Raw genomic sequence first — 26972 nt, forward strand, 5'->3', positions numbered from 1 at the left:
TTTAGCCCTCTAAACTGGGTCGTTTTTGTATCAAATTCAATTTAGCTTTGTTTGTCAAATTTGTCTGAGGGTGCATAAAAATCGCAGAAAAGCTCCATTGTCTATTGAAACGGTGTCAAATGATAGCTCTAGTCACACTGGAACAGACCATGTGTGCTACATTACTGAGAATGTCCTATTTAACTAGCTTTTAGCCCTCTAAACTGGGTCGTTTTTGTATCAAATTCAATTTAGCTTTGTTTGTCAAATTTGTCTGGGGGTGCATAAAAATCGCAGAAAAGCTCCATTGTCTATTGAAACGGTGTCAAATGATAGCTCTAGTCACACTGGAACAGACCATGTGTGCTACATTACTGAGAATGTCCTATTTAACTAGCTTTTAGCCCTCTAAACTGGGTCGTTTTTGTATCAAATTCAATTTAGCTTTGTTTGTCAAATTTGTCTGGGGGTGCATAAAAATCGCAGAAAAGCTCCATTGTCTATTGAAACGGTGTCAAATGATAGCTCTAGTCACACTGGAACAGACCATGTGTGCTACATTACTGAGAATGTCCTATTTAACTAGCTTTTAGCCCTCTAAACTGGGTTGTTTTTGTAGTCAAATTCAATTTAGCTTTGTTTGTCAAATTTGTCTGAGGGTGCATAAAAATCGCAGAAAAGCTCCATTGTCTATTGAAACGGTGTCAAATGATAGCTCTAGTCACACTGGAACAGACCATGTGTGCTACATTACTGAGAATGTCCTATTTAACTAGCTTTTAGCCCTCTAAACTGGGTCGTTTTTGTATCAAATTCAATTTAGCTTTGTTTGTCAAATTTGTCTGGGGGTGCATAAAAATCGCAGAAAAGCTCCATTGTCTATTGAAACGGTGTCAAATGATAGCTCTAGTCACACTGGAACAGACCATGTGTGCTACATTACTAAGAATGTCCTATTTAACTAGCTTTTAGCCCTCTAAACTGGGTCGTTTTTGTATCAAATTCAATTTAGATTTGTTTGTCAAATTTGTCTGGGGGGTGCATAAAAATTGCAGAAAAGCTCCATTGTCTATTGAAACGGTGTCAAATGATAGCTCTAGTCACACTGGAACAGACCATGTGTGCTACATTACTGAGAATGTCCTATTTAACTAGCTTTTAGCCCTCTAAACTGGGTCGTTTTTGTATCAAATTCAATTTAGCTTTGTTTGTCAAATTTGTCTGGGGGTGCATAAAAATCGCAGAAAAGCTCCATTGTCTATTGAAACGGTGTCAAATGATAGCTCTAGTCACACTGGAACAGACCATGTGTGCTACATTACTGAGAATGTCCTATTTAACTAGCTTTTAGCCCTCTAAACTGGGTCGTTTTTGTAGTAAATTCAATTTAGCTTTGTTTGTCAAATTTGTCTAGGGGTGCATAAAAATCGCAGAAAAGCTCCATTGTCTATTGAAACGGTGTCAAATGATAGCTCTAGTCACACTGGAACAGACCATGTGTGCTACATTACTGAGAATGTCCTATTTAACTAGCTTTTAGCCCTCTAAACTGGGTCGTTTTTGTAGTAAATTCAATTTAGCTTTGTTTGTCAAATTTGTCTGAGGGTGCATAAAAATCGCAGAAAAGCTCCATTGTCTATTGAAACTGTGTCAAATGATAGCTCTAGTCACACTGGAACAGACCATGTGTGCTACATTACTGAGAATGTCCTATTTAACTAGCTTTTAGCCCTCTAAACTGGGTCGTTTTTGTAGTAAATTCAATTTAGCTTTGTTTGTCAAATTTGTCTGAGGGTGCATAAAAATCGCAGAAAAGCTCCATTGTCTATTGAAACGGTGTCAAATGACAGCTCTAGTCACACTGGAACAGACCATGTGTGCTACATTACTGAGAATGTCCTATTTAACTAGCTTTTAGCCCTCTAAACTGGGTCGTTTTTGTATCAAATTCAATTTAGCTTTGTTTGTCAAATTTGTCTGGGGGTGCATAAAAATCGCAGAAAAGCTCCATTGTCTATTGAAACGATGTCAAATGATAGCTCTAGTCACACTGGAACAGACCATGTGTGCTACATTACTGAGAATGTCCTATTTAACTAGCTTTTAGCCCTCTAAACTGGGTCGTTTTTTTATCAAATTCAATTTAGCTTTGTTTGTCAAATTTGTCTGAGGGTGCATAAAAATCGCAGAAAAGCTCCATTGTCTATTGAAACGGTGTCAAATGATAGCTCTAGTCACACTGGAACAGACCATGTGTGCTACATTACTGAGAATGTCCTATTTAACTAGCTTTTAGCCCTCTAAACTGGGTCGTTTTTGTAGTAAATTCAATTTAGCTTTGTCAAATTTGTCTGGGGGTGCATAAAAATCGCAGAAAAGCTCCATTGTCTATTGAAACGGTGTCAAATGATAGCTCTAGTCAAACTGGAACAGACCATGTGTGCTACATTACTGAGAATGTCCAATTTAACTAGCTTTTAGCCCTCTAAACTGGGTCGTTTTTGTAGTAAATTCAATTTAGCTTTGTTTGTCAAATTTGTCTGGGGGTGCATAAAAAATGCAGAAAAGCTCCATTGTCTATTGCAACGGTGTCAAATGATAGCTCTAGTCACACTGGAACAGACCATGTGTGCTACATTAGTGAGAATGTCCTATTTAACTAGCTTTTAGCCCTCTAAACTGGGTCGTTTTTGTAGTAAATTCAATTTAGCTTTGTTTGTCAAATTTGTCTTGGGGTGCATAAAAAATGCAGAAAAGCTCCATTGTCTATTGAAACGGTGTCAAATGATAGCTCTAGTCACACTGGAACAGACCATGTGTGCTACATTACTGAGAATGTCCTATTTAACTAGCTTTTAGCCCTCTAAACTGGGTCGTTTTTTTATCAAATTCAATTTAGCTTTGTTTGTCAAATTTGTCTGAGGGTGCATAAAAATCGCAGAAAAGCTCCATTGTCTATTGAAACGGTGTCAAATGATAGCTCTAGTCACACTGGAACAGACCATGTGTGCTACATTACTGAGAATGTTCTATTTAACTAGCTTTTAGCCCTCTAAACTGGGTCGTTTTTGTATCAAATTCAATTTAGCTTTGTTTGTCAAATTTGTCTGGGGGTGCATAAAAATCGCAGAAAAGCTCCATTGTCTATTGAAACGGTGTCAAATGATAGCTCTAGTCACACTGGAACAGACCATGTGTGCTACATTACTGAGAATGTCCTATTTAACTAGCTTTTAGCCCTCTAAACTGGGTCGTTTTTGTATCAAATTCAATTTAGCTTTGTTTGTCAAATTTGTCTGGGGATGCATAAAAATCGCAGAAAAGCTCCATTGTCTATTGAAACGGTGTCAAATGATAGCTCTAGTCACACTGGAACAGACCATGTGTTCTACATTAGTGAGAATGTCCTATTTAACTAGCTTTTAGCCCTCTAAACTGGGTCGTTTTTGTAGTAAATTCAATTTAGCTTTGTTTGTCAAATTTGTCTGGGGGTGCATAAAAATCGCAGAAAAGCTCCATTGTCTATTGAAACGGTGTCAAAAGATAGCTCTCGTCACACTGGAACAGACCATGTGTGCTACATTACTGAGAATGTCCTATTTAACTAGCTTTTAGCCCTCTAAACTGGGTCGTTTTTGTATCAAATTCAATTTAGCTTTGTTTGTCAAATTTGTCTGGGGGTGCATAAAAATCGCAGAAAAGCTCCATTGTCTATTGAAACGGTGTCAAATGATAGCTCTAGTCACACTGGAACAGACCATGTGTGCTACATTACTGAGAATGTCCTATTTAACATGCTTTTAGCCCTCTAAACTGGGTCGTTTTTGTAGTAAATTCAATTTAGCTTTGTCAAATTTGTCTGGGGGTGCATAAAAATCGCAGAAAAGCTCCATTGTCTATTGAAAAGGTGTCAAATGATAGCTGTAGTCACACTGGAACAGACCATGTGTGCTACATTACTGAGAATGTCCTATTTAACTAGCTTTTAGCCCTCTAAACTGGGTCGTTTTTGTATCAAATTCAATTTAGCTTTGTTTGTCAAATTTGTCTGAGGGTGCATAAAAATCGCAGAAAAGCTCCATTGTCTATTGAAACGGTGTCAAATGATAGCTCTAGTCACACTGGAACAGACCATGTGTGCTACATTACTGAGAATGTCCTATTTAACTAGCTTTTAGCCCTCTAAACTGGGTTGTTTTTGTATCAAATTCAATTTAGCTTTGTTTGTCAAATTTGTCTGAGGGTGCATAAAAATCGCAGAAAAGCTCCATTGTCTATTGAAACGGTGTCAAATGATAGCTCTAGTCACACTGGAACAGACCATGTGTGCTACATTACTGAGAATGTCCTATTTAACTAGCTTTTAGCCCTCTAAACTGGGTTGTTTTTGTATCAAATTCAATTTAGCTTTGTTTGTCAAATTTGTTTGAGGTTGCATAAAAATCGCAGAAAAGCTCCATTGTCTATTGAAACGGTGTCAAATGATAGCTCTAGTCACACTGGAACAGACCATGTGTGCTACATTACTGAGAATGTCCTATTTAACTAGCTTTTAGCCCTCTAAACTGGGTCGTTTTTGTATCAAATTCAATTTAGCTTTGTTTGTCAAATTTGTCTGGGGGTGCATAAAAATCGCAGAAAAGCTCCATTGTCTATTGAAACGGTGTCAAATGATAGCTCTAGTCACACTGGAACAGACCATGTGTGCTACATTACTGAGAATGTCCTATTTAACTAGCTTTTAGCCCTCTAAACTGGGTCGTTTTTGTATCAAATTCAATTTAGCTTTGTTTGTCAAATTTGTCTGGGGGTGCATAAAAATCGCAGAAAAGCTCCATTGTCTATTGAAACGGTGTCAAATGATAGCTCTAGTCACACTGGAACAGACCATGTGTGCTACATTACTGAGAATGTCCTATTTAACTAGCTTTTAGCCCTCTAAACTGGGTCGTTTTTGTAGTAAATTCAATTTAGCTTTGTTTGTCAAATTTGTCTAGGGGTGCATAAAAATCGCAGAAAAGCTCCATTGTCTATTGAAACGGTGTCAAATGATAGCTCTAGTCACACTGGAACAGACCATGTGTGCTACATTACTGAGAATGTCCTATTTAACTAGCTTTTAGCCCTCTAAACTGGGTCGTTTTTGTAGTAAATTCAATTTAGCTTTGTTTGTCAAATTTGTCTGAGGGTGCATAAAAATCGCAGAAAAGCTCCATTGTCTATTGAAACGGTGTCAAATGACAGCTCTAGTCACACTGGAACAGACCATGTGTGCTACATTACTGAGAATGTCCTATTTAACTAGCTTTTAGCCCTCTAAACTGGGTCGTTTTTTTATCAAATTCAATTTAGCTTTGTTTGTCAAATTTGTCTGAGGGTGCATAAAAATCGCAGAAAAGCTCCATTGTCTATTGAAACGGTGTCAAATGATAGCTCTAGTCACACTGGAACAGACCATGTGTGCTACATTACTGAGAATGTCCTATTTAACTAGCTTTTAGCCCTCTAAACTGGGTCGTTTTTGTAGTAAATTCAATTTAGCTTTGTTTGTCAAATTTGTCTAGGGGTGCATAAAAATCGCAGAAAAGCTCCATTGTCTATTGAAACGGTGTCAAATGATAGCTCTAGTCACACTGGAACAGACCATGTGTGCTACATTACTGAGAATGTCCTATTTAACTAGCTTTTAGCCCTCTAAACTGGGTCGTTTTTGTAGTAAATTCAATTTAGCTTTGTTTGTCAAATTTGTCTGGGGGTGCATAAAAATCGCAGAAAAGCTCCATTGTCTATTGAAACGGTGTCAAATGATAGCTCTAGTCACACTGGAACAGACCATGTGTGCTACATTACTGAGAATGTCCTATTTAACTAGCTTTTAGCCCTCTAAACTGGGTCGTTTTTGTAGTAAATTCAATTTAGCTTTGTTTGTCAAATTTGTCTGGGGGTGCATAAAAAATGCAGAAAAGCTCCATTGTCTATTGAAACGGTGTCAAATGATAGCTCTAGTCACACTGGAACAGACCATGTGTGCTACATTACTGAGAATGTCCTATTTAACTAGCTTTTAGCCCTCTAAACTGGGTCGTTTTTGTAGTAAATTCAATTTAGCTTTGTTTGTCAAATTTGTCTTGGGGTGCATAAAAATCGCAGAAAAGCTCCATTGTCTATTGAAACGGTGTCAAATGATAGCTCTAGTCACACTGGAACAGACCATGTGTGCTACATTACTGAGAATGTCCTATTTAACTAGCTTTTAGCCCTCTAAACTGGGTCGTTTTTTTATCAAATTCAATTTAGCTTTGTTTGTCAAATTTGTCTGAGGGTGCATAAAAATCGCAGAAAAGCTCCATTGTCTATTGAAACGGTGTCAAATGATAGCTCTAGTCACACTGGAACAGACCATGTGTGCTACATTACTGAGAATGTCCTATTTAACTAGCTTTTAGCCCTCTAAACTGGGTCGTTTTTGTATCAAATTCAATTTAGCTTTGTTTGTCAAATTTGTCTGGGGGTGCATAAAAATCGCAGAAAAGCTCCATTGTCTATTGAAACGGTGTCAAATGATAGCTCTAGTCACACTGGAACAGACCATGTGTGCTACATTACTGAGAATGTCCTATTTAACTAGCTTTTAGCCCTCTAAACTGGGTCGTTTTTGTATCAAATTCAATTTAGCTTTGTTTGTCAAATTTGTCTGGGGATGCATAAAAATCGCAGAAAAGCTCCATTGTCTATTGAAACGGTGTCAAATGATAGCTCTAGTCACACTGGAACAGACCATGTGTTCTACATTAGTGAGAATGTCCTATTTAACTAGCTTTTAGCCCTCTAAACTGGGTCGTTTTTGTAGTAAATTCAATTTAGCTTTGTTTGTCAAATTTGTCTGGGGGTGCATAAAAATCGCAGAAAAGCTCCATTGTCTATTGAAACGGTGTCAAAAGATAGCTCTCGTCACACTGGAACAGACCATGTGTGCTACATTACTGAGAATGTCCTATTTAACTAGCTTTTAGCCCTCTAAACTGGGTCGTTTTTGTATCAAATTCAATTTAGCTTTGTTTGTCAAATTTGTCTGGGGGTGCATAAAAATCGCAGAAAAGCTCCATTGTCTATTGAAACGGTGTCAAATGATAGCTCTAGTCACACTGGAACAGACCATGTGTGCTACATTACTGAGAATGTCCTATTTAACATGCTTTTAGCCCTCTAAACTGGGTCGTTTTTGTAGTAAATTCAATTTAGCTTTGTCAAATTTGTCTGGGGGTGCATAAAAATCGCAGAAAAGCTCCATTGTCTATTGAAACGGTGTCAAATGATAGCTCTAGTCACAGGAACAGACCATGTGTGCTACATTACTGAGAATGTCCTATTTAACTAGCTTTTAGCCCTCTAAACTGGGTCGTTTTTGTATCAAATTCAATTTAGCTTTGTTTGTCAAATTTGTCTGGGGATGCATAAAAATCGCAGAAAAGCTCCATTGTCTATTGAAACGGTGTCAAATGATAGCTCTAGTCACACTGGAACAGACCATGTGTGCTACATTAGTGAGAATGTCCTATTTAACTAGCTTTTAGCCCTCTAAACTGGGTCGTTTTTGTAGTAAATTCAATTTAGCTTTGTTTGTCAAATTTGTCTGGGGGTGCATAAAAATCGCAGAAAAGCTCCATTGTCTATTGAAACGGTGTCAAAAGATAGCTCTCGTCACACTGGAACAGACCATGTGTGCTACATTAGTGAGAATGTCCTATTTAACTAGCTTTTAGCCCTCTAAACTGGGTCGTTTTTGTATCAAATTCAATTTAGCTTTGTTTGTCAAATTTGTCTGAGGGTGCATAAAAATCGCAGAAAAGCTCCATTGTCTATTGAAACGGTGTCAAATGATAGCTCTAGTCACACTGGAACAGACCATGTGCGCTACATTAGTGAGAATGTCCTATTTAACTAGCTTTTAGCCCTCTAAACTGGGTCGTTTTGTAGTAAATTCAATTTAGCTTTGTTTGTCAAATTTGTCTGGGGGTGCAGAAAAAATGCAGAAAAGCTCCATTGTCTATTGAAACGGTGTCAAATGATAGCTCTAGTCACACTGGAACAGACCATGTGTGCTACATTACTGAGAATGTCCTATTTAACTAGCTTTTAGCCCTCTAAACTGGGTCGTTTTTGTAGTAAATTCAATTTAGCTTTGTTTGGCAAATTTGTCTTGGGGTGCATAAAAATCGCAGAAAAGCTCCATTGTCTATTGAAACGGTGTCAAATGATAGCTCTAGTCACACTGGAACAGACCATGTGTGCTACATTACTGAGAATGTCCTATTTAACTAGCTTTTAGCCCTCTAAACTGGGTCGTTTTTGTAGTAAATTCAATTTAGCTTTGTTTGTCAAATTTGTCTGGGGGTGCATAAAAAATGCAGAAAAGCTCCATTGTCTATTGAAACGGTGTCAAATGATAGCTCTAGTCACACTGGAACAGACCATGTGTGCTACATTACTGAGAATGTCCTATTTAACTAGCTTTTAGCCCTCTAAACTGGGTCGTTTTTGTAGTAAATTCAATTTAGCTTTGTTTGTCAAATTTGTCTTGGGGTGCAGAAAAAATGCAGAAAAGCTCCATTGTCTATTGAAACGGTGTCAAATGATAGCTCTAGTCACACTGGAACAGACCATGTGTGCTACATTACTGAGAATGTCCTATTTAACTAGCTTTTAGCCCTCTAAACTGGGTCGTTTTTGTATCAAATTCAATTTAGCTTTGTTTGTCAAATTTGTCTGAGGGTGCATAAAAATCGCAGAACAGCTCCATTGTCTATTGAAACGGTGTCAAATGATAGCTCTAGTTACACTGGAACAGACCATGTGTGCTACATTACTGAGAATGTCCTATTTAACTAGCTTTTAGCCCTCTAAACTGGGTCGTTTTTGTAGTAAATTCAATTTAGCTTTGTTTGTCAAATTTGTCTAGGGGTGCATAAAAATCGCAGAAAAGCTCCATTGTCTATTGAAACGGTGTCAAATGATAGCTCTAGTCACACTGGAACAGACCATGTGTGCTACATTACTGAGAATGTCCTATTTAACTAGCTTTTAGCCCTCTAAACTGGGTCGTTTTTGTAGTAAATTCAATTTAGCTTTGTTTGTCAAATTTGTCTGGGGGTGCATAAAAATCGCAGAAAAGCTCCATTGTCTATTGAAACGGTTGTTACGCACGCCTCTAGAAAGAGGGAACGCAACACCCTGCTACAACTCAACTCTCCTTGTTGTGAATAAGGTAGGGAAGTGTAGGTGTGAACAAGTATGACGAATAGGCAGAGAATACTGTTAACAGGGAATTTATTCCTTCACGTGGTAAGGTTTGGGAAAAAGGGGCTGGACGGAACCAAAGCAAAGAAAGTAAATATCAAAGCCCCCTCTCCTACCTTACCTGACTACCCACTACTTACCTATCTAGCACCACCTGGTGCACTAACCAAAATACAGGGGATGGTCCGCCCAGGTCTTTCCTAGTGTGCATAGACAGCAAACTACTACGGGTATATGTATGCCCGCGGGCCTCTTGCCTAAACACTCCCTAGGTGCCTTCCCCTTCCCCCCCTGGGAACAAATGAAACAGAATTACACAAATGTAAGTCAATAATCAAAACACTGCATCCTATTGACACACACAACCAATCAGCTCCCTCAGCAACAACGGACACAGTACATACCAAAATTCTTGGAAACAACCAACATGCTATAACCCTCAGCCATTAGCCTTGTCTCTCAGCAATCATCAACTCTTCTGAGCAACAGAACTGGGGCTTATATAGCTTCAGAAGAAGTTAGTAATTGGAGACAGCTGCGTCCTGATGAGGGGGCGGGGTCAGCTCTCCAAACAATCAATGTTGATTGCCCAATCAGCTGCTCGTTGAGAACTTCAGGAATCCATCTCCTGAAATACATACATGATAATACACAAACCACAACAGAAACTGGGGAACGTAACAACGGTGTCAAATGATAGCTCTAGTCACACTGGAACAGACCATGTGTGCTACATTACTGAGAATGTCCTATTTAACTAGCTTTTAGCCCTCTAAACTGGGTTGTTTTTGTATCAAATTCAATTTAGCTTTGTTTTTCAAATTTGTTTGAGGTTGCATAAAAATCGCAGAAAAGCTCCATTGTCTATTGAAACGGTGTCAAATGATAGCTCTAGTCACACTGGAACAGACCATGTGTGCTACATTACTGAGAATGTCCTATTTAACTAGCTTTTAGCCCTCTAAACTGGGTCGTTTTTGTAGTAAATTCAATTTAGCTTTGTTTGTCAAATTTGTCTGGGGGTGCATAAAAATCGCAGAAAAGCTCCATTGTCTATTGAAACGGTGTCAAATGATAGCTCTAGTCAAACTGGAACAGACAATGTGTGCTACATTACTGAGAATGTCCTATTTAACTAGCTTTTAGCCCTCTAAACTGGGTCGTTTTTGTATCAAATTCAATTTAGCTTTGTTTGTCAAATTTGTCTGGGGATGCATAAAAATCGCAGAAAAGCTCCATTGTCTATTGAAACGGTGTCAAATGATAGCTCTAGTCACACTGGAACAGACCATGTGTGCTACATTAGTGAGAATGTCCTATTTAACTAGCTTTTAGCCCTCTAAACTGGGTCGTTTTTGTAGTAAATTCAATTTAGCTTTGTCAAATTTGTCTGGGGGTGCATAAAAATCGCAGAAAAGCTCCATTGTCTATTGAAATGGTGTCAAATGATAGCTCTAGTCACACTGGAACAGACAATGTGTGCTACATTACTGAGAATGTCCTATTTAACTAGCTTTTAGCCCTCTAAACTGGGTCGTTTTTGTATCAAATTCAATTTAGCTTTGTTTGTCAAATTTGTCTGGGGATGCATAAAAATCGCAGAAAAGCTCCATTGTCTATTGAAACGGTGTCAAATGATAGCTCTAGTCACACTGGAACAGACCATGTGTGCTACATTAGTGAGAATGTCCTATTTAACTAGCTTTTAGCCCTCTAAACTGGGTCGTTTTTGTAGTAAATTCAATTTAGCTTTGTTTGTCAAATTTGTCTGGGGGTGCAGAAAAAATGCAGAAAAGCTCCATTGTCTATTGAAACGGTGTCAAATGATAGCTCTAGTCACACTGGAACAGACCATGTGTGCTACATTACTGAGAATGTCCTATTTAACTAGCTTTTAGCCCTCTAAACTGGGTCGTTTTTGTAGTAAATTCAATTTAGCTTTGTTTGTCAAATTTGTCTGGGGGTGCATAAAAATCGCAGAAAAGCTCCATTGTCTATTGAAACGGTGTCAAATGATAGCTCTAGTCACACTGGAACAGACCATGTGTGCTACATTACTGAGAATGTCCTATTTAACTAGCTTTTAGCCCTCTAAACTGGGTCGTTTTTGTAGTAAATTCAATTTAGCTTTGTCAAATTTGTCTGGGGGTGCATAAAAATCGCAGAAAAGCTCCATTGTCTATTGAAACGGTGTCAAATGATAGCTCTAGTCAAACTGGAACAGACCATGTGTGCTACATTACTGAGAATGTCCAATTTAACTAGCTTTTAGCCCTCTAAACTGGGTCGTTTTTGTATCAAATTCAATTTAGCTTTGTTTGTCAAATTTGTCTGAGGGTGCATAAAAATCGCAGAAAAGCTCCATTGTCTATTGAAACGGTGTCAAATGACAGCTCTAGTCACACTGGAACAGACCATGTGTGCTACATTACTGAGAATGTCCTATTTAACTAGCTTTTAGCCCTCTAAACTGGGTCGTTTGTAGTAAATTCAATTTAGCTTTGTTTGTCAAATTTGTCTTGGGGTGCATAAAAAATGCAGAAAAGCTCCATTGTCTATTGAAACGGTGTCAAATGATAGCTCTAGTCACACTGGAACAGACCATGTGTGCTACATTACTGAGAATGTCCTATTTAACTAGCTTTTAGCCCTCTAAACTGGGTCGTTTTTGTAGTAAATTCAATTTAGCTTTGTTTGTCAAATTTGTCTGGGGGTGCATAAAAATCGCAGAAAAGCTCCATTGTCTATTGAAACGGTGTCAAATGATAGCTCTAGTCAAACTGGAACAGACCATGTGTGCTACATTACTGAGAATGTCCAATTTAACTAGCTTTTAGCCCACTAAACTGGGTCGTTTTTGTAGTAAATTCAATTTAGCTGTTTGTCAAATTTGTCTAGGGGTGCATAAAAATCGCAGAAAAGCTCCATTGTCTATTGAAACGGTGTCAAATGATAGCTCTAGTCACACTGGAACAGACCATGTGTGCTACATTACTGAGAATGTCCTATTTAACTAGCTTTTAGCCCTCTAAACTGGGTCGTTTTTGTAGTAAATTCAATTTAGCTTTGTTTGTCAAATTTGTCTGAGGGTGCATAAAAATCGCAGAAAAGCTCCATTGTCTATTGAAACGATGTCAAATGATAGCTCTAGTCACACTGGAACAGACCATGTGTGCTACATTAGTGAGAATGTCCTATTTAACTAGCTTTTAGCCCTCTAAACTGGGTCGTTTTTGTAGTAAATTCAATTTAGCTTTGTTTGTCTAATTTGTCTGGGGGTGCATAAAAATCGCAGAAAAGCTCCATTGTCTATTGAAACGGTGTCAAATGATAGCTCTAGTCACACTGGAACAGACCATGTGTGCTACATTACTGAGAATGTCCTATTTAACTAGCTTTTAGCCCTCTAAACTGGGTCGTTTTTGTAGTAAATTCAATTTAGCTTTGTTTGTCAAATTTGTCTGAGGGTGCATAAAAATCGCAGAAAATCTCCATTGTCTATTGAAACGGTGTCAAAAGATAGCTCTAGTCACACTGGAACAGACCATGTGTGCTACATTACTGAGAATGTCCTATTTAACTAGCTTTTAGCCCTCTAAACTGGGTCGTTTTTGTAGTAAATTCAATTTAGCTTTGTTTGTCAAATTTGTCTGGGGGTGCATAAAAATCGCAGAAAAGCTCCATTGTCTATTGAAACGGTGTCAAATGATAGCTCTAGTCACACTGGAACAGACCATGTGTGCTACATTACTGAGAATGTCCTATTTAACTAGCTTTTAGCCCTCTAAACTGGGTCGTTTTTGTAGTAAATTCAATTTAGCTTTGTTTGTCAAATTTGTCTGGGGGTGCATAAAAATCGCAGAAAAGCTCCATTGTCTATTGAAACGGTGTCAAATGATAGCTCTAGTCACACTGGAACAGACCATGTGTGCTACATTACTGAGAATGTCCTATTTAACTAGCTTTTAGCCCTCTAAACTGGGTCGTTTTTGTAGTAAATTCAATTTAGCTTTGTCAAATTTGTCTGGGGGTGCATAAAAATCGCAGAAAAGCTCCATTGTCTATTGAAACGGTGTCAAATGATAGCTCTAGTCAAACTGGAACAGACCATGTGTGCTACATTACTGAGAATGTCCAATTTAACTAGCTTTTAGCCCTCTAAACTGGGTCGTTTTTGTAGTAAATTCAATTTAGCTTTGTTTGTCAAATTTGTCTGGGGGTGCATAAAAATCGCAGAAAAGCTCCATTGTCTATTGAAACGGTGTCAAATGATAGCTCTAGTCACACTGGAACAGACCATGTGTGCTACATTACTGAGAATGTCCTATTTAACTAGCTTTTAGCCCTCTAAACTGGGTCGTTTTTGTAGTAAATTCAATTTAGCTTTGTTTGTCAAATTTGTCTTGGGGTGCATAAAAAATCGCAGAAAAGCTCCATTGTCTATTGAAACGGTGTCAAATGATAGCTCTAGTCACACTGGAACAGACCATGTGTGCTACATTACTGAGAATGTCCTATTTAACTAGCTTTTAGCCCTCTAAACTGGGTCGTTTTTGTAGTAAATTCAATTTAGCTTTGTTTGTCAAATTTGTCTGAGGGTGCATAAAAATCGCAGAAAAGCTCCATTGTCTATTGAAACGGTGTCAAATGATAGCTCTAGTCACACTGGAACAGACCATGTGTGCTACATTACTGAGAATGTCCTATTTAACCTGTTAGGGCTAGGGGGCAGCATTGACACGGCTGGATAAAAAACATACCCGATTTAATCTGGTTACCACTCCTACTCAGTAACTAGAATATGCATATACTTATCCTCTCTAGGCTAGGCGGGACGAATTCGTCCCACCTACGTAACAGCCACTTGCAGCCTGTGGCGCGATTTTCAAAATCTTAAAAATCCTATTACTTCAATTTCTCAAACATATGACTATTTTACAGCCATTTAAAGATAAGACTCTCGTTAATCTAACCACACTGTCCGATTTCAAAAAGGCTTTACAACGAAAGCAAAACATTAGATTATGTCAGCAGAGTACCAAGCCAGAAATAATCAGACACCCATTTTTCAAGCCAGCATATAATGTCACCAAAACCCAGAAGACAGCTAAATGCAGCACTCACCTTTGATGATCTTCATCAGATGACAACCCTAGGACATTATGTTATACAATACATGCATGTTTTGTTCAATCAAGTTCATATTTATATCAAAAACCAGCTTTTTACATTAGCATGTGACGTTCAGAACTAGCATACCCCCCGCAAACTTACGGGGAATTCGCTAACATTTTACTAAATTACTCACGATAAACGTTCACAAAAAGCATAACAATTATTTTAAGAATTATAGATACAGACCTCCTCTATGCACTCGATATGTCCGATTTTAAAATAGCTTTTTGGTGAAAGCACATTTTGCAATATTCTAAGTACATAGCCCAGGCATCACGGGCTCGCTATTTAGACACCCGGCAAGTTTAGCACTCACCATAATCATATTTACTATTATAAAAATGTCATTACCTTTTGTTGTCTTCGTCAGAATGCACACCCAGGACGTCTACTTCAATAACAAATGTTGGTTTGGTCCAAAATAATCCATCGTTATATCCGAATAGCGGCGTTTTGTTCGTGCGTTCCAGACACTATCCGAAATAGTAAAGAAGTGTCGCGCGCTTGGCGCAATTCCTGACAATTAAATTCAAAGTATTCCATTGCCGTACGTCGAAGCATGTCAACCGCTGTTTAAAATCAATTTTTACGTCATTTTTCTCGTAGAAAAGCGATAATATTCCGACAGGGAATCTCCTTTTCGGCAAACAGAGGAAAAAATCCCAAAGGCGGGGGCGGTCGGGGTCACGCGCATAAGCTAGTGTCTCTTGATGGGCCACTTGAGAAAGGCGATAATGTGTTTCAGCCTGGGGCTGGAATGACGACATTCTCTTTTTTCCCGGGCTCTGAGAGCCTATGGAAGACGTGGGAAGTGTCACGTTAGAGCAGAGATCCTTAGTAAATGATAGAGATGGCAAAGAAGTTCCAGAAATGGTCAGACAGGCCACTTCCTGTAAAGGAATCTCTCAGGTTTTGACCTGCCATTTGAGTTCTGTTATACTCACAGACACCATTCAAACAGTTTTAGAAAATTTAGGGTGTTTTCTATCCATATGTAATAAGTATATGCATATTGTAGTTACTGAGTAGGAGTGGTAACCAGATTAAATCGGGTATGTTTTTTATCCAGCCGTGTCAATGCTGCCCCCTAGCCCTAACAGGTTAACTAGCTTTTAGCCCTCTAAACTGGGTCGTTTTTGTATCAAATTCAATTTAGCTTTGTTTGTCAAATTTGTCTGGGGGTGCATAAAAATCGCAGAAAAGCTCCATTGTCTATTGAAACGATGTCAAATGATAGCTCTAGTCACACTGGAACAGACCATGTGTGCTACATTACTGAGAATGTCCTATTTAACTAGCTTTTAGCCCTCTAAACTGGGTCGTTTTTGTATCAAATTCAAATTAGCTTTGTATGTCAAATTTGTCTGAGGGTGCATAAAAATAGCAGAAAAGCTCCATTGTCTATTGAAACGGTGTCAAATGATAGCTCTAGTCACACTGGAACAGACCATGTGTGCTACATTACTGAGAATGTCCTATTTAACTAGCTTTTAGCCCTCTAAACTGGGTCGTTTTTGTATCAAATTCAATTTAGCTTTGTTTGTCAAATTTGTCTGAGGGTGCATAAAAATCGCAGAAAAGCTCCATTGTCTATTGAAACGGTGTCAAATGATAGCTCTAGTCACACTGGAACAGACCATGTGTGCTACATTACTGAGAATGTCCTATTTAACTAGCTTTTAGCCCTCTAAACTGGGTCGTTTTTGTAGTCAAATTCAATTTAGCGTTTGTCAAATTTGTCTGGGGGTGCATAAAAATCGCAGAAAAGCTCCATTGTCTATTGAAACGGTGTCAAATGATAGCTCTAGTCACACTGGAACAGACCATGTGTGCTACATTAGTGAGAATGTCCTATTTAACTAGCTTTTAGCCCTCTAAACTGGGTCGTTTTTGTAGTAAATTCAATTTAGCTTTGTTTGAATAATTTGTCTGGGGGTGCATAAAAATCGCAGAAAAGCTCCATTGTCTATTGAAACGGTGTCAAATGATAGCTCTAGTCACACTGGAACAGACCATGTGTGCTACATTACTGAGAATGTCCTATTTAACTAGCTTTTAGCCCTCTAAACTGGGTCGTTTTTGTATCAAATTCAATTTAGCATTGTTTGTCAAATTTGTCTGAGGGTGCATAAAAATCGCAGAAAAGCTCCATTGTCTATTGAAACGGTGTCAAATGAATGCTCTAGTCACACTGGAACAGACCATGTGTGCTAAATTACTGAGAATGTCCTATTTAACTAGCTTTTAGCCCTCTAAACTGGGTCGTTTTTGTAGTAAATTCAATTTAGCTTTGTCAAATTTGTCTGGGGGTGCATAAAAATCGCAGAAAAGCTCCATTGTCTATTGAAACGGTGTCAAATGATAGCTCTAGTCACACTGGAACAGACCATGTGTGCTACATTACTGAGAATGTCCTATTTAACTAGCTTTTAGCCCTCTAAACTGGGTCGTTTTTGTATCAAATTCAATTTAGCTTTGTTTGTCAAATTTGTCTGGGGATGCATAAAAATCGCAGAAAAGCTCCATTGTCTATTGAAACGGTGTCAAATGATAGCTCTAGTCACACTGGAACAGACCATGTGTGCTACATTACTGAGAATGTCCTATTTAACTAGCTTTTAGCCCTCTAAACTGGGTCGTTTTTGTAGTAAATTCAATTTAGCTTTGTCAAATTTGTCTGGGGGTGCATAAAAATCGCAGAAAAGCTCCATTGTCTATTGAAACGGTGTCAAATGATAGCTCTAGTCACACTGGAACAGACCATGTGTGCTACATTAGTGAGAATGTCCTATTTAACTAGCTTTTAGCCCTCTAAACTGGGTCGTTTTGTAGTAAATTCAATTTAGCTTTGTTTGTCAAATTTGTCTGGGGGTGCATAAAAATCGCAGAAAAGCTCCATTGTCTATTGAAACGATGTCAAATGATAGCTCTAGTCACACTGGAACAGACCATGTGTGCTACATTACTGAGAATGTCCTATTTAACTAGCTTTTAGCCCTCTAAACTGGGTCGTTTTTGTATCAAATTCAAATTAGCTTTGTATGTCAAATTTGTCTGAGGGTGCATAAAAATAGCAGAAAAGCTCCATTGTCTATTGAAACGGTGTCAAATGATAGCTCTAGTCACACTGGAACAGACCATGTGTGCTACATTACTGAGAATGTCCTATTTAACTAGCTTTTAGCCCTCTAAACTGGGTCGTTTTTGTATCAAATTCAATTTAGCTTTGTTTGTCAAATTTGTCTGAGGGTGCATAAAAATCGCAGAAAAGCTCCATTGTCTATTGAAACGGTGTCAAATGATAGCTCTAGTCACACTGGAACAGACCATGTGTGCTACATTACTGAGAATGTCCTATTTAACTAGCTTTTAGCCCTCTAAACTGGGTCGTTTTTGTAGTAAATTCAATTTAGCTTTGTCAAATTTGTCTGGGGGTGCATAAAAATCGCAGAAAAGCTCCATTGTCTATTGAAACGGTGTCAAATGATAGCTCTAGTCACACTGGAACAGACCATGTGTGCTACATTACTGAGAATGTCCTATTTAACTAGCTTTTAGCCCTCTAAACTGGGTCGTTTTTGTAGTAAATTCAATTTAGCTTTGTTTGAATAATTTGTCTGGGGGTGCATAAAAATCGCAGAAAAGCTCCATTGTCTATTGAAACGGTGTCAAATGATAGCTCTAGTCACACTGGAACAGACCATGTGTGCTACATTACTGAGAATGTCCTATTTAACTAGCTTTTAGCCCTCTAAACTGGGTCGTTTTTGTATCAAATTCAATTTAGCATTGTTTGTCAAATTTGTCTGAGGGTGCATAAAAATCGCAGAAAAGCTCCATTGTCTATTGAAACGGTGTCAAATGAATGCTCTAGTCACACTGGAACAGACCATGTGTGCTAAATTACTGAGAATGTCCTATTTAACTAGCTTTTAGCCCTCTAAACTGGGTCGTTTTTGTAGTAAATTCAATTTAGCTTTGTCAAATTTGTCTGGGGGTGCATAAAAATCGCAGAAAAGCTCCATTGTCTATTGAAACGGTGTCAAATGATAGCTCTAGTCACACTGGAACAGACCATGTGTGCTACATTACTGAGAATGTCCTATTTAACTAGCTTTTAGCCCTCTAAACTGGGTCGTTTTTGTATCAAATTCAATTTAGCTTTGTTTGTCAAATTTGTCTGGGGATGCATAAAAATCGCAGAAAAGCTCCATTGTCTATTGAAACGGTGTCAAATGATAGCTCTAGTCACACTGGAACAGACCATGTGTGCTACATTACTGAGAATGTCCTATTTAACTAGCTTTTAGCCCTCTAAACTGGGTCGTTTTTGTAGTAAATTCAATTTAGCTTTGTCAAATTTGTCTGGGGGTGCATAAAAATCGCAGAAAAGCTCCATTGTCTATTGAAACGGTGTCAAATGATAGCTCTAGTCACACTGGAACAGACCATGTGTGCTACATTAGTGAGAATGTCCTATTTAACTAGCTTTTAGCCCTCTAAACTGGGTCGTTTTGTAGTAAATTCAATTTAGCTTTGTTTGTCAAATTTGTCTGGGGGTGCATAAAAATCGCAGAAAAGCTCCATTGTCTATTGAAACGGTGTCAAATGATAGCTCTAGTCACACTGGAACAGACCATGTGTGCTACATTACTGAGAATGTCCTATTTAACTAGCTTTTAGCCCTCTAAACTGGGTCGTTTTTGTAGTAAATTCAATTTAGCTTTGTTTGTCAAATTTGTCTGAGGGTGCATAAAAATCGCAGAAAAGCTCCATTGTCTATTGAAACGGTGTCAAATGATAGCTCTAGTCACACTGGAACAGACCATGTGTGCTACATTACTGAGAATGTCCTATTTAACTAGCTTTTAGCCCTCTAAACTGGGTCGTTTTTGTATCAAATTCAATTTAGCTTTGTTTGTCAAATTTGTCTGGGGGTGCATAAAAATCGCAGAAAAGCTCCATTGTCTATTGAAACGATGTCAAATGATAGCTCTAGTCACACTGGAACAGACCATGTGTGCTACATTACTGAGAATGTCCTATTTAACTAGCTTTTAGCCCTCTAAACTGGGTCGTTTTTGTATCAAATTCAATTTAGCTTTGTTTGTCAAATTTGTCTGAGGGTGCATGAAAATCGCAGAAAAGCTCCATTGTCTATTGAAACGGTGTCAAATGATAGCTCTAGTCACACTGGAACAGACCATGTGTGCTACATTACTGAGAATGTCCTATTTAACTAGCTTTTAGCCCTCTAAACTGGGTCGTTTTTGTATCAAATTCAAATTAGCTTTGTATGTCAAATTTGTCTGAGGGTGCATAAAAATCGCAGAAAAGCTCCATTGTCTATTGAAACGGTGTCAAATGATAGCTCTAGTCACACTGGAACAGACCATGTGTGCTACATTACTGAGAATGTCCTATTTAACTAGCTTTTAGCCCTCTAAACTGGGTCGTTTTTGTAGTAAATTCAATTTAGCTTTGTTTGTCAAATTTGTCTGAGGGTGCATAAAAATTGCAGAAAAGCTCCATTGTCTATTGAAACGGTGTCAAATGATAGCTCTAGTCACACTGGAACAGACCATGTGTGCTACATTACTGAGAATGTCCTATTTAACTAGCTTTGGTCAGTCACATAACATTCAGGAACAGGGCGCACAAGAGACCACATCAGCTACAAACGCAAACAACATCTTCCAACGGTTCATAGTCACTTCTCAACGGTTGTCATTTCCCAACGATTCATAGTCACTCCAATGATTCATAGTGACTCCAACGATTCATAGTGACTCCAACGATTCATAGTGACTCCAACGATTCATAGTGACTCCAACGATTCATAGTCACTAAACTCATAACCGAATACGAGTACAGACCAGAGGGTGTAATAAAGGCAAAAATGTCATGTGCCCTACTCGTCAGTGGCACCTGCCAATAGCACAATAACAGGTCAAATTTGCACAAACAGCTGCGCCGACTTGATCAACGCAGTCCTCCATCCGAGGAAGAGGAAATTAATCTGGCTTAGTGACTCCGTTTACCTTACGGTGGTCCGTTCCATCCGGTTTACTGACCAAGATACAGGGAGAAGCCCAACTGGAGAAAGAAGGCTCTGCTATCTTACTCTCCAGCATGTACCTGACCTCAGCATCCAGACAACGCAGTTTCTCTACAGAGACTCTATAGAACCGCTGACGAATGGGGTCAGCATCTCCAATGTCAATATTATGCTCTATCAAGTTTGTACGTTGTAACGGTTTTGACTTGAGGTTATAATTTATAGGGGTGCCAGGTAGGTTGTGCCTACCAGAGAAAATATTAGTTTCTCCTTTTAGTTTGATAGGGAATGAGTCCCATCTGGTCCGTCAAGTCTACACCAATACAAAGGACTCATGTAAAAGTCAGGATGGAAATACACTTTTCATAAACCCTTAAAACAATGGAAATAACTTCAAAACAACTGTATTCTTTTGCGTGGTTGTATTAACAACCTAAATGATCACACACACACACACACAACAATATAACAATAATGAGCTTTAAACAGCTCTGGTTCCTCCAGAAATGTCCTGTACCTCGGGCCTAAAAAGAGTCCAGCCCGGTAAACAAGTTCAGGGAACTCAAGTGACCTTAGTCACGCAATGGTTGTCCGTTCATACAGTGTAGCGTAAACCCTGTGTCAATCATACAATGAAAAGAACAAATATTTTACCACACATTTCAATAAATCCTCAACTACAACTAACTACCTAAATCATCACAGTATACATCACACCAAAACAAATGAAATACCGTATACAAAAAAAGGTTGTAGTCCGTCGGTCAGTCAGAGAAGCCAATCCGCCGACAGATCTCCAGCGGAGAAAGGCCACGAAAACCAACGGAGAGGTGTAGTCCACAGATGCAAGAGTGGAGCCGACCTTGGGTAGATTTTCTATTAGGCTACACAAAGCACACTTTTAAAGCAGCACAACAAACGGAAGAGAGACGCTTCAGAACTGAGGGTCGAACACATCCTCATTCATGTTTCCATCACAACTCCTCTTTTGCACAGCTGATGCTGGCTATTTAATTGGGAATTAAAGGGGAAGCGCCCTATTGGAAGAAGCACTAATTAATTGAGAATTAAAGGGAAAGCGCCCTATTGGAAGGAGAAGCACTGAGACGGTTCAGAAACATTCAGGGCCGTCACAACGTGTAGGTGTCACAGAAAACAAACCTGGAATTTTCCGAATCAGACCAACCAGCTCTTTCCGCCCATCAACAGGTAGCTGAGTAAAAGCGCTATCCAAAATATCCAGTGTCTCTGAATTTTTCAATCTACCCTGCAGTATGCAATCATCGGGACCAGGAACATTTGTCCTCATGCACAGACCTAGTATTACAAGAACCAAGGGAAGTAACGGTATCAGCCAAACGAACAGTTTTACCATCCTCTGTAGACTCCCACTTTCTCATCAGAACATCCTCTTGGAGAAAATAACCATGTGCGACATCTCCCAACTGTTCCACAGGCACAATTTGGTCACGCAACTCTTCTAATGTGGGGTCAGTCCGTGGCGCATTGATTAGATCGGAGCGGAATACAGATAACGGGATAACAGGGAAAACAGTGAGAGACTTCTTTGTGGTATTCTCATTTACCGGAGCAGGGACCGGGTCACCATGGCTCATAGACCGCGTCACTGCACCCGCAGAGAACACCGCTGGGAAACTCTGCGCACTCTCATCAGGAATCCCTACAATTGACGGTTTAGTGGAAACCACTAGAGATGGAAACACGACAGGCCACACACGCTCACCAGCCAAGTTATTCCCAAGGATAACGTCGATACCCTCAATAGGCAACGAAGGACGCACCCCCACAACAACGTCACCTTTCACCAGTCCACAATCCAATATCAGTTTATGCAATGGAACTGACAGATTGTTCAAACCTATTCCCCTAATTAGAACACTATTCCCAGAATCAGTCTCAGCAGAGAAAGGTAACACAGATTCCAACACAAACGATTCCGAGGCACCTGTGTCTCGTAGGATCTTCACTGGCACTAGGTTCTTACTTCCTAACATAGACACAAAACCCTCCGTAATGAAAGGTAAATAGCCTGGGTCAATATGGACTTTCACATGCCCCTGGGCCTGAGACAATGTGTCAGGAGTAAAGTGATGTGGAACAGACGCAGCTAACGCCGTAGGCCTAGATTTAACGTTAACCTGTTAGGGCTAGGGGGCAGTATTGACACGGCTGGATAAAAAACATACCCGATTTAATCTGGTTACCACTCCTACCCAGTAACTAGAATATGCATATACTTATTACATATGGATAGAAAACACCCTAAATTTTCTAAAACTGTTTGAATGGTGTCTGAGTATAACAGAACTCAAATGGCAGGTCAAAACCTGAGAGATTCCTTTACAGGAAGTGGCCTGTCTGACCATTTCTTGAACTTCTTTTCCATCTCTATCATTTACTAAGGATCTCTGCTCTAACGTGACACTTCCCACGTCTTCCATAGGCTCTCAGAGCCCGGGAAAAAACAGAATGTCGTCATTCCAGCCCCAGGCTGAAACACATTATCGCCTTTCTCAAGTGGCCGATCAAGGGACACTGGGCTTATGCGCGTGACCCCGACCGCCCCCGCCTTTGGGATTTTTTCCTCTGTTTGCCGAAAAGGAGATTCCCTGTCGGAATATTATCGCTTTTCTACGAGAAAAATGTCGTAAAAATTGATTTTAAACAGCGGTTGACATGCTTCAAAGTACGGTAATGGAATATTTAGAATTTTATTGTCACGAATTGCGCCATGCGCGCGACACTTCTTTACTATTTCGGATAGTGTCTGGAACGCACGAACAAAACGCCGCTATTCGGATATAACGATGGATTATTTTGGACCAAACCAACATTTGTTATTGAAGTAGCAGTCCTGGGTGTGCATTCTGACGAAGACAACAAAAGGTAATCAAACTTTTATAATAGTAAATATGATTATGGTGAGTGCTAAACTTGCCCGGTCTCTAAATAGCGAGCCCGTGATGCCTGGGCTATGTACTTAGAATATTGCAAAATGTGCTTTCACCAAAAAGCTATTTTAAAATCGGACATATCGAGTGCATAGAGGAGGTCTGTATCTATAATTCTTAAAATAATTGTTATGCTTTTTGTGAACGTTTATCGTGAGTAATTTAGTAAAATGTTAGCGAATTCCCCGGAAGTTTGCGGGGGGTATGCTAGTTCTGAACGTCACATGCTAATGTAAAAAGCAGTTTTTTGATATAAATATGAACTTGATTGAACAAAACATGCATGTATTGTATAACATAATGTCCTAGGGTTGTCATCTGATGAAGATCATCAAAGGTGAGTGCTGCATTTAGCTGTCTTCTGGGTTTTGGTGACATTATATGCTGGCTTGAAAAATGGGTGTCTGATTATTTCTGGCTTGGTACTCTGCTGACATAATCTAATGTTTTGCTTTCGTTGTAAAGCCTTTTTGAAATCGGACAGTGTGGTTAGATTAACGAGAGTCTTGTCTTTAAATGGCTGTAAAATAGTCATATGTTTGAGAAATTGAAGTAATAGGATTTTTAAGGTTTTGAAAATCGCGCCACAGGATAGCAGTGGCTGTTACGTAGGTGGGACGAATTCGTCCCGCCTAGCCTAGAGAGGTTAACATACCGCCACGTTTTCTCCCAAACACAAGTTCAAGATCCCGGATGAGCCCCCACTTGTTACGAACCGGCTCTGAGTTCGCAACAAAAGGGAGACAACGTGGAGACAAGGAGTATCAAAATATATATTTATTAACTAAAATAACTAAATAATTAACAATGGCGTGTGTGTAATCAGTAATCAGTAGTGTAAGTGAGTGTTTTGCATACCTGAATGTAATAATGCAGGGTCTTGAAAGGTGCCAAAGGAAATAACCAAAAAGCCACAAAACTACACAACCAAAATCAACAAAGTGTCTGCATGGAGAGAGTCTTCTCAATAACTGTGGAAGAGGTCTCTTTATCCTGGGACACAGCTGGGCCCACGTGCTTCCCATTTAGCTGACGACCCTTCCAACTCCGCCCACCGGCATCCTAACAAGGAAACAAGAACAGAGAGAATACGGCAGACAGAGTGGGAGGGTCGTCACACACCCCCCCATAAATCTTTAAGAGATACCCAGACCGGACAAAGAAATATTACAACTATTAGAAATCAGCCTTACTAGCAATCACTTTTTATTTAACGATCACTATTACCTGCAGGTGGAGGGAACAGCTATGGGCAAAAAATTCGCACCTGCTTACGCCAACATATACATGGCTGAATGGGAGAGAGAGGCACTGGCCAAGTGTTCATATCAACCCACTTTTTATTACCGGTTTTTAGACGACATAATAGGAGCCTGGCCCCACGACATCCAATTATTCACAGACTTTATGAACATTCTCAACAGCCATCATTCATCAATTAAGGTTAAATACACAATTCATCCGCAAGAAGTCAACTTCTTAGACACAACAGTGTTTTTCAGTAATAACAATCAACCACAGAAAACACTACACACTAGAGTCTACTTCAAACCAACAGACACACATGCTTTACTTCATAAACACAGTTACCATCCTAAACATACATTTAAGGGAATAATAAAATCACAAATCATACGGTTCTACAGGATATCATCTTGCAAGCAAGACCTGGATTATGCAATAAATACACTATTCAATGCACTCAGAAGAAGAGGATATTCAAAACGATTTTTAAGAACCATTAAAAACAACACATTGGCAGCCCTCTCTCCCATTCATCCAACCCTCACAGACCACATCAAACCATCCACCTCTCTTAATCTCAACCTCAATCCTACTCCTAACCTTAACCTGTTGGGGCTACAGGTTAGCAATGAACCCCGAGCCTGTAGCTCAGTTGGTAGAGCATGGTGTTTGCAACACCAGGGTTGTGGGTTCGATTCCCACGGGGGGCCAGCACAGAAAAAAATGTATGAAATTGTATGAAATGTATGCATTCACTACTGTAAGTCGCTCTGGATAAGAGCGTCTGCTAAATGACTAAAATGTAAAAAAAAAAAAATGTAAAAATGATTGCTAACAAGGCTGGAAATTCAAAACATCAAAAATCTAATAATTTCAATTTCTCAAACAATCAACTATTTTACACAATTTAAATGATAAACATCTCCTTAATCTAACCACATTGTTCGATTTTCAAAGAGGCTTTACGGCAAAAGCATAAAGTTAGATTATGTTAGGACAGTACATAGCCACAAAAGTACAAACATCCATTTTCAATTCAAGGTCAGGCATCACCAAAAGCAGAAACCAGCTTGAATTATGCACTAACTTTTGTCAATCTCCATCAGATGACACTCCTAGGACATTATGTTATACAATACATGCATTTTTTGTTCCATCAAGTTCATATTTATATCCAAAAACAGCATTTTACAGTAGCGTGAAATTCAGATTTTTTTCTTCTCTGAAATGCTTCCGGTGAACATAACAAAATTACTATTCGAAAACATTGGTAAATTATAATATTGTCATTCAAAGAATAATATATTATCATCTCGTAATTGCTACCGAATGGCCAGATCTCAAAATAACTTTACTGGGAAATCACATTTTGCAATAAACGGGGTGCTATGCTAAGAACAACAGGCTATGCTATACAGTTAGCATCATCTAAAATCGATAATAACATTGTAAATACCCCCTTACCTTTGATTATCTCCATCAGAAGGCAGGATCCCAGGTCCGGAAGGCATTCCAGGTCCGGAACAAATGTGGTTTCTTTTGACAAAGTTCATAATTTATGTCCAAATAACACCAAGTACTTAGCGTTCATTATGCTCCCACAAAACGTGGTGTGGGGCTGGTAAAATCACGCCGAAAAGCTAAAAAAAACTAGTAAATGATCTATTTATGTTCGTTCAAACATGTCAAATGTTGTTTAGCATTAATCTTTTGGTCCATTTTTAACGTTAAACATCAGTAATATTTTCACACAACCTATCCTATGTCTAGATAAAAAATGATGACAAACTCACGTCTCTCAGATTTATGCGCAGGCGCAAAAAAATGAAGTGATGACATGTCAACTTCCTTGGATTCTAATTTGCTCTCTGTTTATCATAGACGCTTCAAACAACTTTATAAAGATCGTTGACATCTAGTGGAAGCCGTAGGTGTTGCGAAATGAATCCTTTCTCACTATGGTATCTATAAAACAATGACACTAAATAGTACAGTCACAAAATCCAAATTTTTTGGGATCTATTTTTCACAGGTTTTTGCCTGCAATATGAGTTTTGTTATACTTACAGACACCATTCAAACTGTTTTAGAAAATTCAGAGTGTTTTCTATCCGAATGTGTTAATAATATGCATATCCTAGCTTCTGAGTTGGTGTAGGAGGCAGTTAAAAATGGGCACATATTTTTTTCAAAATGTCTCAATACTGCCCCCGAGCCCCAACAGGTTAACATCTCCCCAAACCCCA

The 26972-nt window shown here is 38.9% G+C and overlaps 1 long non-coding RNA gene across 1 annotated transcript; it reads right to left on the minus strand.

The window, feature by feature from the left end:
• Window positions 1–9289: 9289 nt before the first annotated feature.
• On the minus strand, window positions 9290–24526 carry LOC145875855 (uncharacterized). The gene is made up of 2 exons (XR_014391359.1): window positions 24340–24526; window positions 9290–9904 (listed from the first exon to the last, which is right to left on the minus strand). It is a non-coding gene; the product is annotated as an uncharacterized LOC145875855 (long non-coding RNA).
• Window positions 24527–26972: the final 2446 nt, after the last annotated feature.

The sequence above is a fragment of the Salmo salar genome, unplaced genomic scaffold (assembly GCF_965601325.2).
Source record: "Salmo salar unplaced genomic scaffold, fSalSal1 ptg000370l, whole genome shotgun sequence".
NCBI classification, from domain to species: Eukaryota; Metazoa; Chordata; class Actinopteri; order Salmoniformes; family Salmonidae; genus Salmo; species Salmo salar.